General features: G+C 44.6%; 1 protein-coding gene across 11 annotated transcripts in view; it reads left to right on the top strand.

Moving 5' to 3' along the window:
- Nucleotides 1-13,952, top strand: part of KMT2C (lysine methyltransferase 2C) — a 1,516,687-nt gene that overhangs the window by 1,090,319 nt on the left and 412,416 nt on the right. The gene's annotated exons all lie outside the window — the stretch shown is intronic.

Here is a 13,952-nt window from a genome sequence, read left to right as displayed (position 1 = left end):
TTTCCAATTATCATCTGTCTTTAGTTTGAAAGATTATTGTGCTGGTAAACCCATATGTAATTCATGAGCTAATGGCATTTGTAGGCTTTGTCAGATTAAACCACCTTGGAAAACTCTAGTAACCAACGTCTGTGCAGTTTTCAGACCTTTAGTTTGAATACACAGGGTGCAATCCCTCTGCCACAAATTAAAACTTAAAGTATAAAGGATTGTGAGAAAAAATGGCACTGCACTGCTTCTGCTCACTGTGTTAAAATTCATCTAATTGTTATCAAGACATAACAGTTGTTGTAGTAGAGAGCATAACCCAAATTCTTGCTAGTAGCTAAATACATCCGCTACTGATGAATATATGTAGTACACAGTTTATAGATCAAAGAATTTGATATCAAAACCCCAAATAAAAACATTGAGGTCATTAATTATACAACAAAATTAGTACAAGTGGTAACAAGTAAAATGCAATCCAGAAGTGCAGAAAAAATCTGAGCTGTTGAAAACTGTGGTTAAGAAAGGCTTATAGCTTTCAAGACATTACTTTTATTCATATTATTTTTAAGGTCATTTTACCCTTAAGGATAGCAAACACAGGTTTCACTGAGTCACTTGTCAAGTTTTTCAGAAAATGATAAAACACATAGGCCCTCATTCTGACCTTGGCGGGCGGCGGAGGCCGCCCGCCAAAGTCCCGCCGTCAGGTTACCGTTCCGCGGTCGAAAGACCGCGGCGGTAATTCTGACTTTCCCGCTGGGCTGGCGGGCGGTCGCCTTCAGACCGCCCGCCAGCCCAGCGGGAAAGAGGCTTCCACGATGAAGCCGGCTCGGAATCGAGCCGGCGGAGTGGAAGCTGTGCGACGGGTGCAGTTGCACCCGTCGCGTATTTCACTGTCTGCGCAGCAGACAGTGAAATACATTTAGGGGCCCTCTTACGGGGGCCCCTGCAATGCCCATGCCAGTGGCATGGGCACTGCAGGGGCCCCCAGGGGCCCCGCGACCCCCCCCTACCGCCATCCGGATCCCGGCGGTCAGACCGCCGGGATCTGGATGGCGGTAGGGGGGGTCGGAATCCCCTCGGCGGCGCAGCAAGCTGCGCCGCCTTGGAGGATTCAATGGGGCGGCGGTACACTGGCGGGAGCCCGCCAGTGGTGCCGGTCCGACCGCGGCTTTACCGCCGCGGTCGGAATCCCCATTGGAGCACCGCCGGCCTGTCGGCGGTGCTCCCGCGGTCCTCCGCCCTGGCGGTCTTTGACCGCCAGGGTCAGAATGACCGCCATACTGTCTTGGTTTCCCATAAAATGAGCAGTTAGGTCTAATTTCAAATTCCAGCTTCTCATGTAAATTAATGAGATTTCACTGAATGATGGAAGAAGAGCAATCTATCAGCAGTCCCCACAGACAATAGGGATCTCTAGCAAGATAACTGAAATTGATCCTAAGATACCAAACCCTTCTGGAGGTTACTTATACCTGCAGATTTTGCACCATTTAAATATCCCAGTCACTAATCTGTATCCGTTAACTCTTCAATAGCTCTCCGACGCCAGTAGGGGTTGAAGTCTCATGATGTCACTGGATCCATAAAGCACCCTGTCAACGTGATAACATCAGTTTGTTTCCTTTTTTTCCATACCATCTATGCATTCTGAAGATCTCCATAACCTCCACAGGAGTGTCAATGTTATCAATGTTTTTGTTTAAAAAAAAAAAAAGATTGGTGCAGTCTTTAATTGAAATGTCGCCACCTGAGCGTTCTGGTTTTAAACCATGTTGAGACTGCAATTGCCAGATGTCCATAACTGACCCTCAGTTATGTCTGCCATTGGTGCCTAGGATTTGACCACAATGTCTGTACCTGCGCGTTGTGCCAGCAGATGGACCCCAAAGTCCTCAAAGAAAGAAAGGCCAAGATATTTATGGTGAGAGCAAAGATTCAGCGACATGGGCACGGTAAATCTTGACCAAGGTCAAAGTCCCCAGAGCCTACACCTTCTTCATAATCTTCTAGGAGAAATAAAAAGAATAAATCTTGCCATCATACATCAAGAAGCAAGTCACCATGACATTGCTTCACCTGGTGTTTGATCAAGGACTAATTGAGGAAACTTGGAGGACCGGGCATATGCGGCTCCATCGGACCTTGCGACAGGACTGGTGGCTTGACAATCTGCGGCGCTGTTTCTAACGCCCTAAGTTTACCAGTGTTCTGAACGCACTGTATTGCATGTTTAACAGAGCCATGATCCCCACTGGAGGCCCGGCTTGCCCCATGGATTTGGTGTCCTTTGCAATAGGTGGTATGCTGACAGCCTACCACATGGTACGCTTCACACTCTGTCTCCCATTCCTTCTAGGATCTTGGCCGAGCACTGGCCCAAATCTGAAGCAATCTGTGGAATTAACTCAGAGTTTTGCCATCATCATTGGTCGTTCTGTACTCTCCTTTTATGGAGTCAGACTCCAACATCTCTGACACTGCATAAGATGCCACTGGCATTGCTGCCAACATCACCCCAACCACTGTCCCCACCTCCACTGGCACTTTATTTAACTCAGATGGATGATCTACCACTGATTCTTCACTGCTCCAGATGGGAGGCACAGACGTTTATAGGGGAAGGCTAATACTACTTTGGGGAAACAGACACTCAAGGTGACTCCTAGTATGGATGATGAAGGGAACCGCACATTAGACCTGAATTTTGTGGGCTTCACAGATACCAGTAGGCTTGATAACCACCCCTGAGTATGCATTTCTATCTCCAACAAGACTTCCCCCACAGAAGATGACCTCCAGTCAGACGGTCATCAGAAAGGCAGCAGACATGTTGAACCTGCAGCTGCAATTCAATGAAGTCAAATCAGTTATTCCGACTGAGATCAAACATTCCGCCTCCAAGTTGGCAGAACCATCGCTTCCGTTCAGTGAAGCTCTGACAGAGCCCATCCTGGCAGTATGGGAAAAACAGACTACTTATATTGCTATTTCAAGACCAGTTGCCCGATGATATAAACCAGCTACTGGAGATCCCACCTTCCTTTTAGCTCACTCCTCTCTAGAGAGCCTAGCAGTGCAGGCTTCTTGTTCATTAAAGCTTACTCCAGGTTACTTTCCCTCTAAATCATCGGACAGTGAATCAAAGAAAATGGAGCAGTTTGCCAAGAAGATGTTTTCCATGGGGAGCATGGCTCTCAAGTCTGTTAATGCCACCTATCTTCTTGTTAGATATGTGCTTGCCCTGCTGGGTTAAAGTCAAGCAGTCATTCCCACTTTATCGGATGACTTGCAAGGACACTTTACAGAGCTGATCAGGGATAGACAAGCTGCTGCTGAGCAGGTGATAGTTGGACTTGGATACTGCTGATTCAGTGGCTAGAGCTATGGGGACATCTTTCTCCTTACTTCCCCCTGTCTGGTTGCCAAGTTTTGGATTTTTGCAACATGTACTGTCCACACTAATGATCCTTCTGTTCGAAGGAGCTCTTCTCTGCAAAAGTTAACTCTGCACTGAAGAAATTTGAGGACATCAAGGCCATAGACAGATCCTTTGGTCTCCAAATCCAAATTAGAGCTTTCCATCTGCAGGGATGTGGAATTGCTATCGCCCGACACCTGGGACATATTGTTTGGGGTCAAGGGCCACAAGTTTACATGTTAATTTTGTCCTTGGGACAAGTAGGCCCACCCCTCTGCGGCACAAACCCTTTGGCTGCCAGTTTACATAGAAGGGAACTGTCTGCAGTTGAAGTAATGTGTGCCCATATGTTAATGCTGTTCGAACTTGTATTTATGGTTCATTAATGAAAATCTTTCATTATTAGGGTAAGCACTGTAAATAAAAGTTTTAAGGTCAGAGTGCACTACTGGGAGTGGTTCCAGTAAAATAATTAAAAATAAGAGTCCATATTCTTGGCAGGGACCCCTCCATTTTCTTGCAGGGGGGGCCCCCTCCAGTTTCGTTATGCCACTGATTGCCACAGTAGTTCCTGGCATTGAACAAAACTACTTTGGGTGCCAATATGCTCCTTGTGGAAGAGCAGAATGCGATCATTCACAATAAAGCCAGCTGATAGAGAGAGAAATAGAAGTTTATTAAAAACAAAATGTCTTTGTCAACGCCAGACCGAATTAGGGACCCAATTCTTTAAAGAAGTCACAAAAGTCCACCCATGGTATAGGTCTTTGAATTAGTGGTGTTCATGAATGCACAAGAACTTCCAAAAGCAGATCAGGAAATCATACTCCTAGAAATTAGTTGTTAACTGTATTTTAGCATGAGCAAATATGTTGATTTGCTCATGTGAAAATAAATTGAATATTTACAAATTCACTTTCCCTCCAACCATTTTTTTCCCCCAACCCTGGAAGAACCTCTACTTGCCATTGTCTGGAGTAAACTTCCAACCTTTCTCATTATGGGAAAATATTAGAGAATAGCTGGTGAAAACCCTTAAAACATGCAAGTTAGTAGGTATGCAGATTGAAAGGCATTCCAACCCTGGAACTACTGCTGCTTCCTCAAGCCCCAGTATGTAGCTCTGCAGAAAGGTGGCAAAATAAGTTAATTGCTATAGTAGGGATTGAAACTGCAAGTATTCAAGCCCTACTATAGTAGGAGCCCTGTCATAATCGGAGGCTATTAGTGTGCTTACATAATGGATTGCTGCCATATGTCGCTGCACTACATAGCACCAAAGGGACAAGTATATTTTTTTTTACTACAGGACAAGTAGATTTAAGAAGCAACCTGTCCTATGGACAAGTAGATATTTTATTACCTTCCACACCCCTGATCTGTTTCAGACATGCTGTGGATTCAGCAGGGGCTTTTAATTTCGAGGCAGTCTTACATTTTGTCAATTTAGCAAGAGCAGCAACAACAAGCAAAACCTGCTGTAGAGCAATATAGAGGACGTGGCAAAGCACAAACATGGGCACTCCCTCCCCCTTCATCCTCCTCTTCCCCTTCATCCTCCTCTTTTCCAGCTACATCAGGTACGGAGCTCTAGTTCCATCTTACCGTACACACACACAGCCTGTTGGTGGATGGGTGTCCTCCTTTCCACAGCTTGGTGAGTCATTACTTCAGACTTTTGGGTCCTGCAAATTGTGGAAAAAGGGGATCCCCACCCTTTCAACCAATGCTTTGTCTTTTCTACCACATGTCCAAATGTACTGTCACCAGATAATCTGCAGGTCCTCCAACAAAGTAGTTCAATCCTTACTCTGAAAAGGTGCAGTGGATTTGGTCAAGAGCAGGAGCTGAGTCAAGAGGCTACTTTTGGTACTTCCTGGTTCCCAGAAAGTATGGGCGTCTAGCCTGATCCTAGACCTTGGGATTCTGAACTGGTTCATAAAAAATAAAAAAAAGTTCAGGATGCTTTCCCTTGCTCAGGTTCTGTTTGTGCTGGAAACAGAAGACTAGATGGCATTTGTAGTACTTCAGGATGCCTATTTCCACATCTCTATCCTGAAGTCACATAGGAAGTTTATTCACTTCACAGTCCTGTTGGAGCACTACTACTTTCCATGTAGTCTCTCTTTCTTTCCTCGAGTCTTCATTAAGTTGATGATGATGGTTATGGCCCATCTCAGACAGGTGGTAATCCCAGTATTCCCTTACCTGGACAATTGGCTCATTAAAGCCATATCTCCAGAGATGTCATCTCACCACTTGCAAACAGTGACCGAAACACCTTGGAACCACTTTGGAGCCTAAAACATCCTTCTATACAGAAGAAACAGAACTTTCGACCCAAACTAAACAAATGCCCAAAATATCCTTTGAGCATTCCTCTAAGGGCACAAAAACAGCCTCTAAACATCAAATAGAGGAATCTGACATTCAACCAATTTTGAAGGTTATTGACAGAAAGCAGAGAAGAATACAAATCCACAAGGAGACTGGGACAATTACTTCTCCACTTCCACAGACTAAAAGAAAGCAAGCATTCCAAGAGACTCTTGATACTGCCCTACCACCAGGAAACATTTTCAAGCTGAAAGAAGCCAACACCTCTTCAGCTTTCCCCACCACATCCACCGCAGCTTTCTTTCTCACCACCTAAATACCCCACCACCAATACCGTCACCTTCACACTCCCATACTTGTTCACAGGGAGACACGTGGGACCCATGGGACATGTATGATTTGGATCCTATACTGTCCAGTGATCCAGATCTCTACCCTACTAAACCATCCCCACCAGAGGATAGTACAGTTTATACTCAAGTTATATCTAGGGCAGCTGCATTCCATGGGTTCCAAATGCATGCAGAACCTTTGGAAGAGGATTTTCTTTTTATACATATCCTCTACCCATAAACAGTACCAGTGCTTACCAATGCTTCCTGGTATGCTTAGCCACGCAAACGACATACTTAAAGAACCAGTTAAAGCTAGGGTTGTAACTCCATGAATTGACAAGAAATCGAGCCTGCACCAACAGACCCAATCTACATTACACAACAACTGCCACCAGATTCTATTGTGGTCAGTGCAGCCAAGAGACGTGGTAATAGTCAGTCTTCAGGGGATACCCCACCCCATGACAAAGAAAGTAGAAAATTCGATGCTGCAGGGAAAAGGGTGGCAACACAAGCAGCCAACCAATGGCGTATTTCCAATTCCCAGGCCTTGTTGGCAAGATACGACAGGGCACATTGGGATGAAATGCAAGAATTCTTGCAATACCGACCCAAGGGACACCAAAAGAGGGCGCAGCAAATTGTAGAAGAAGGACAGGCTGTTACAAATAACCAGATTAGATCTGCTCTAGATGCAGCTTACACTAAAGCTAGAAGTATTAATTAATACTAGCATTACAATCAGACGGCATGCATGGTTAAGGTCCTCAGGTTCTAAACCTGAAATACAACAGGTAGTGCCTTATATGCCATTCGATAAAAAACATCTCTTTAGACCAGAGGTAGACACTACTATTGAGAAACGTAGGAAGGACTCTGTTACTGCAAAAGACATGGGAGCCCGTTATAGCACACCTTTCGGAAACAACAGTTTACGGGACGTTTTAAATCCCAAATTGCAGAAGCTTCCAACTACCATCCAAAACAGACAGAAGTATTATTCAAGAGGGTCATTTAGAGGTTCTTACAGAGGGCAGAACTTCAGAGCCAGAGGAAAATGTACAGCCTCATAGAGTCCTACCACACCCACTAAACAATGACTTCCCAAACATCCCACAATCCCATACGTCTCCTGTGGGAGGAAGACTGCAAGAATTCCAGTCTCACTGGCAGAACATCACCACAGATCAGTGGGTACTTCAAATTATCCGCAATGGTTATTGCCTAGAACTCATCTCTACTCCACTGAATATTCCCCCTCGTTCTCACAAGCTCTCGCCAGAACATACTGTTCTACTAAAACAAGAGGTACTATCTCTATTACTAAAGGAGGCAATAGAAATAGTTCCCATCTCACAGCAAGGGACAGGAGTATACTTACTATACTTCCTTATACCAAAAATGGATGGTACTCTCAGACCCATTCTAGATCTCAGACCTGTAAATCTATATATCCTGTTAGAACATTCTCACATGGTTACTCTACAGGACGTTATTCCCATACTACAAAAACACGATTACATGACCACATTAGATCTAAAGGACGCCTGCTTCCACATTCCCATACATCCAGCTCACCGCAAGTACCTAAGGTTCGTAATATCAGGCAACCACTACCTATACAAAGTACTACCCTTCGGGGTAACAACAGCACCAACAGTGTTCACAAAATGTCTAGCTGTAGTAGTGGCTTACCTCAGAAGACAGCACATACATGTCTTCCCTTATCTAGACGATTGGTTAATAAACTCCAACAACATTCTACAGTGTCAACAACACACACAATAGATAACCTACACACACTAGAGTTCACAATCAATTACCAGAAATCCCATCTTCAACCAGCACAAATTCAAACTTATCTGTGTGCAATTCTCAATACTCAAATAGCATTAGGCTACCCAAATCCACAAAGGATACAGGCTTTTCAATACCTCATATCACAAATCCAGGTCAATCAAACTTGCACAGTATGATTTATCATGAAGCTATTGGAAATGATGGCATCATGTAAAGCAATAGTACCACATGCAAGCCTAAACATAAGACCACTGCAACAGTGTCGCTCACAGCAATGGTCTCAGGCACAGGGTCATTTACAGTATCTAGTGTTGTTAGACTGCCAAACTTATAAATCTCTGCAATGGTGGAATCACACCAACTTAACAAAAGGGCGGTCCTTTCAAGACCCAGTGCCACAGACCATAATCACAACAGGTGCGTCAGCGACAGGTTGGGGAGCCCATGTCAACAATCTAACCATACAAGGGGACTGGGACTCAAAACAATCAACTTACCACATAAACCACTTGGAATTATTAGCTGTGTTCCTAGCCATCACATCATTCCAACCTCAGATCATACGCAAAACCGTATTAATCAGAACAGACAACCTGACAACAATGTATTATCTGAAAAAACATGGGGGGACACATTCATCCCAATTGTCCCTTCTAGCTCAAACAATATGGAAATGGGCAATTCACAATCAGAATCACTTACTAGCGGAATATATCCCAGGAATAAACAACAGCTAGCAGACCTTCTAAGTAGGACGCAACAACAAATAGACGAGTGGGAGATTCACCCACAGGTACTTCAATATTACTTTCAAATGTGGGGAACACCAAACATAGACCTTTTCGCAACAAACAAAAGCGCAAAATGCCAAAACTTCATATCCAGACACCCACACCCTCAGTCCAAGGGCAATGCTCAGTGGATAAACTGGTCAAGGATATTTGCTTACGCTTTTCCCCCTCTCCCGTTAATTCAGTTTCTGGTCAACAAAATGCGTCACACCTCTCTCACCATGATACTCATATCTCCCTCATGGGCATGACAATACTGGTATACAACACTCCTGGATGTGTCAGTAGTGCCCCATCACAAACTTCCAAACAGACCAGATCTGTTAACTCAAAACAAAGGTCAAATCAGGCATCCCAATCCCAGTGTACTCAACTTAGCAATTAGGCTCCTGAAGTTATAGAATTTGAATATTTACAGCTTCTATTAGAATGTATGAACGTTTTAAAACAAGCATGTAAACCAACAACCAGACAATGCTATGCAAATAAGTGGAAACGGTTTGTATACAACTGCAACCTAAAAATATAGTTCCACTTAAAGGGCCAGTACAAGATATTGGCGGTCATTACAACCCTTGTGGTCTAAGACCGCCAGGGCTGTTATGACGGAAGCACCACCAACAGACTGGCGGTACTTCCAAGGTCATTACGCTTCCGCCGCGGTCGCACTGGCGGTTTCCTGCCACATTTGCCCCGGAGGTGATAATCCGCCTGCCAAGGGGAATAAGAGTCCCCGACCGCCAGCCTTTTCCTGGCGGTTTGAACTGTCAGGAAAAGGCTGGTGTTACGGGGAGTCGTGGGGCCCCTGGGGGCCCCATGCAGCTTTTCACTGTCTGCATAGCAGACAGTGAAAAGCGCGACGGGTGCAACTGCACCCGTCGCATGGCCAGCAACCCCGCCGGCTCCATTTGGAGCCGGCTCCTGTGTTGCGGCCGAGATCCCCGCCGGCCCAGCAGGGATCTCAAAATTACTGCAGCCGGAGTGCGGCCGCATTGGCGGACGCCCGGCAGTCAGATCATGGTGGGCGGCTTCATAATGAGGGCCATTGTGTGCTATTTGCTTTATTTACAGAAAGCAAACCTTGCTTTTTCCTCTATTAAAATTCATTTAACAGCCATATCAGCGTACCTACAAACCATACAACATACTTAACTCTATAGAGTTCCTGTCATAAAAGCATTTATGGAAGGACTTAAACGCATTATTCCACCCAAAACTCCACCAGTTCCTGCATGGAATCTTAATATTGTACTTGCAAGACTAATGGGACTCCCCATTCGAACCCATGCACTCTTGTGCTATTCAGTTTCTCACATGGGAAGGTTGCTTTCTTAGTAGCAATTACTTAATTAAGAAGAATAAGTGAAATTCAAGCATTTCCTCTAGAGAAACCATTCTTCCAAGTACACAAACACAAAGTAGTACTTAGGACAAACCCAAAATTCTTACCTAAAGGGGTTTCACCTTTTCACATTAATCGGTTAGTGGAATTGTGAGTCTTCTTTCCACAGCCAGACTCTACTGCCGAAAGAGCTCTACACACTTTTGACCTTAAAAGAGCTCTAATGTATTATGTAGACAGAACAAAGACTATTAGGAAAACTAATCAGCTTTTGGTTGCTTTCCAACAACTTCATCAAGGTAATCCCATTTCAAAACAAGGACTAGCTAGATGGATTGTGAGATGTATTCAAACATGCTACTGTCGCGTAGGCTCTCATTATTCTAATGAGACTACTGGATTTTGAGCAACAGTATCGCCCGCGGTGTGGGAGACTAAGTCTTACCCACTGCAGGTGACACCTGTCGCTTCAATCCGGGTTTTACTCCGTCCAACTAGTAGTGCCTCATCTCTACCCAAGGATAGTGATAACTGGGCAGCCGAGAGCATGGCATACTTGGCTTCTCAGGGAAGTCTTGGTCACTACGATCTCATCCGTTTCTCTCATTTGCAATGTAGTCTCATATATAAATGACAAACAGGAGCAGTATATGTTTCAGTAATGAGTTTAATAAAACGACTGCATCCTAGATAGCAAAGCATGAGCTGCAATAACCAGGACAACACAACATGACAGTATTAAAATTGTGATGAGAAAAGTGAAGCATAAAAACAACGCTATCATATTGTCACTATAATCGATGGACAAATTCCTACCAAGGTCATGATCGAGCACAGCATGTTAAACTCTAATTCTGCCCTTCAGGTTCCCCTCAGAGGACATCAACCCCCATTCCTGAGCAAAGGCCTGCGGTCTGCGTTAGCATCTGTAGCGAAGCATTCAGCAATCCGCATACAGTCGTGGTTCACTGGCTGACGTGTAAGGGACAAGCAAGTGTTTTTATAACAACACAACTGATGCTCTGAGAAAATGTCCCTACGTAAGGATATGTATTTTCTACGAATGTTGGAGACTAAACTTCTACCACGTTCACCGGCAATGTACCGTGCTGTAGCCTTGGAAGAAGCACAGAGTGATCAAGAATGTCTTGTTTGAGAACAGAGTGCTAGCCTAGGCAAAAACAGTTAGATAAACAGAAAATAAAACAAGACCATAAAAATGGTTATTGTAACAATAATAAGACGACATGGAGTAAAATATATCTAGGTTAAAGTGCACAGTGGCCTAGTGTGTAAAAATAACATGCATGGAGCTATAACTAAAATGGCTACACAACACTACCTTAAGGCAATAAGGCAACTATTAATAACTCCAAAAGCACATTCCACAGGAAATATACCAATTGCAGATATATGCAAAGCTGCCACATGGTCCACATCACTTACATTCACAAAGCATTACTGTGTGGATGTCTTATCTAGACAACTAGACAATGTTGGACAAGCAGTGCTAAAAACACTATTTCAAACCACTTCAACTCCTACAGGCTAACCACTGCTTTTTTGGGAGGAGAACTGCTTTTTAGTCTATGCACAGCATGTATATCTGCAGCTACACATGCCATTGAACGGAAAATGTCACTTACTTAGAGTACATCTGTTCGTGACACGTAGTGCTGCGGATTCACATGTGCCCTCCCTCCTCCCTGGGAGCCTGTAGTCATTTTAGTACTCATTTGTACATATGTATATATGTTCAATGGCATATGTAGCTGCAGATACACATGCTATGCATTATTCTGCCATCTAGTGTTGGGCTCTGAGTATTACAAGTTGTTTTTTCTTCAAAGAAGTCTTTTCGGAATCACAGGATCAAGTGACTCCTCCTCCTCAGTCATTCTGCGCATGGGCATCAACTCTATTGTTAGATTGTTTTCTTTCAGCTGTCGGGTTCGGATGTGTTTCCTCTCGCTCCAAGATTTCAAATCGGAAACTTTAGAAAACTCCCTTAATCGTATTGTTTCGATTTGCGTTTCCACCTAGCCTCGAACCAATAGTACAGTCGGAAACTAGATTACGCCCTTCTGGGCATGTGCGCCTGACTCAGGCCTGTTTTGGGCCTACCGCATCAAAGCCTGATGAACCAGACTCCATTTCGATTTTGCCCTCGTGCCACGCTAAATTTTCCTACACAGATCAACACCTTGTTTGTAATCTGTGTCTTTCTCCCGATCACAAAGAAGAAGATTGTGAGGTCTGTTGATTGTTTCGATCCAAGAAGACCCTGCGTGATTGGAGAGCCAGAAGATTGGAAATGGCGTCAAAAAGTACAGAACATCTCAGCATCATGGAGGAAGAACAGGCGCAGACAGCGGTCTCCATCAGAGGCCTATCACTGCTGGACAACACGAGTACGTCTGCCCCTACGCCCACATATAAAAAACCATTGAAGGCCTTGGGTACACCACTGAGAGAGAGCCATGGTTCGACCTGAAAAAAGACTATCGTCGACCGACCTTCGTGTCCGGTGCCGAAAAAGGCCACTCCGTCAGTATCGGAGTACAGTACATCCATGAAGAGATCTGCTGCGGACTCGAGCAAGCGTCCTCACTCCTTGGAGTCGAAGCCTTGACGCCCTGCTTCAGAGCCGAAACAACCGACTACGTTTTCTGGACCGAAAAAGCTTCCATCTTCAGAACCGGAAAAATCATCTTATTCAGAAGATAAAGGGCTTTCAAGCCATCTTAAACAGAGCTAAGAATCACTGCATGAACAATCTTATTGGACCTCCTGATGAGGACACTGCGATTCAGCCTATCATTGAGGTTATGGATGAAAGACAATCCAGGATTCACCTCCACAAAGAGACTGGCAAAAGAGTTACTGCACCTCCTCTGCAAACCAAAAGGAAGCAGACCTTTCAGGAACACTTAGACACTGCTCAACCACCAGCAAGAATTTATAAACAGAAGGAGAAGCCAACACCTGCCCATACTTCTCCCCCTCATTCACCACAACTTTCTTTTTTGCCTCCACCCAGTAGCCCACCACCTTTACCTTCACCAACTCATTCACAGTATTCACATGGTGATAGAGTGGATCCTTAGGATCTAGACAACCCAGGTCCTATTCCTGACAATGACCCTGATTTATACCCTTCCAAGCCTTCTCCACCAGAGGGCACTACTGCATACTCGCAGGTTGTTTCCAGGGCAGCAGCATACCATGGGATGCTTATGCACACTGACCTCCTAGAAGAGGATTTTCTCTTTAACACTCTATCCTCCACCCACTTAAGATATCAATGCCTTCGTATGCTACCTGGTATGGTTAAACATGCAGAACAAATATTTAGTGAGCCAGTCAAAGCTAGAGTAATTACTCCACGCATTGATAAAAAGTATAAACCTGCTCCTACAGACCCTGATTATATTAAGTACCAAGTTCCGCCAGACTCGGTGGTAGTAAGTGCGGCTAGATAGAGGGCTAATAGCCAGTCATCAGGGGATGCTCCTCACCTGATAAGGAGAGTAGGAAATTCAATGCTGCTGGCAAAAGAGTGGTCACATCGGCGGCCAACCAATGGCGAATTGCCAACTCGCAAGCCTTGCTACCGAGATACGATAGAGCCCACTGGGACGAGATGCAGGAACTCCTACAGCACCTCCCAAAGGAACACCAAAAAACGGGCACAGCAAATTGTAGAGGAGGGTCAGGCCATAAGCAATAATCGGATACGGTCTGCCCTTGATGCTGCAGGTACAGCAGCTAGAAGTGTCAATACTGCCATTGCTATACGTAGACATGCATTGCTACGTTCTTATGGTTTTAAACCAGAAATCCAGCAGGCAGTGCTCAACATGCCTTTTAATAAGAAGCATTTGGTTGGCCCTGAAGTTGATATGGCCATAGAAAAACTGAGGAAAGAATCGGAC

This window comes from Pleurodeles waltl, chromosome 10 (assembly GCF_031143425.1).
Source record: "Pleurodeles waltl isolate 20211129_DDA chromosome 10, aPleWal1.hap1.20221129, whole genome shotgun sequence".
In the NCBI taxonomy this organism is placed as follows: Eukaryota; Metazoa; Chordata; class Amphibia; order Caudata; family Salamandridae; genus Pleurodeles; species Pleurodeles waltl.
The sequence above is the reverse complement of the archived record's forward strand: the minus strand, read 5'-3'. Positions and strand labels throughout refer to the sequence as shown.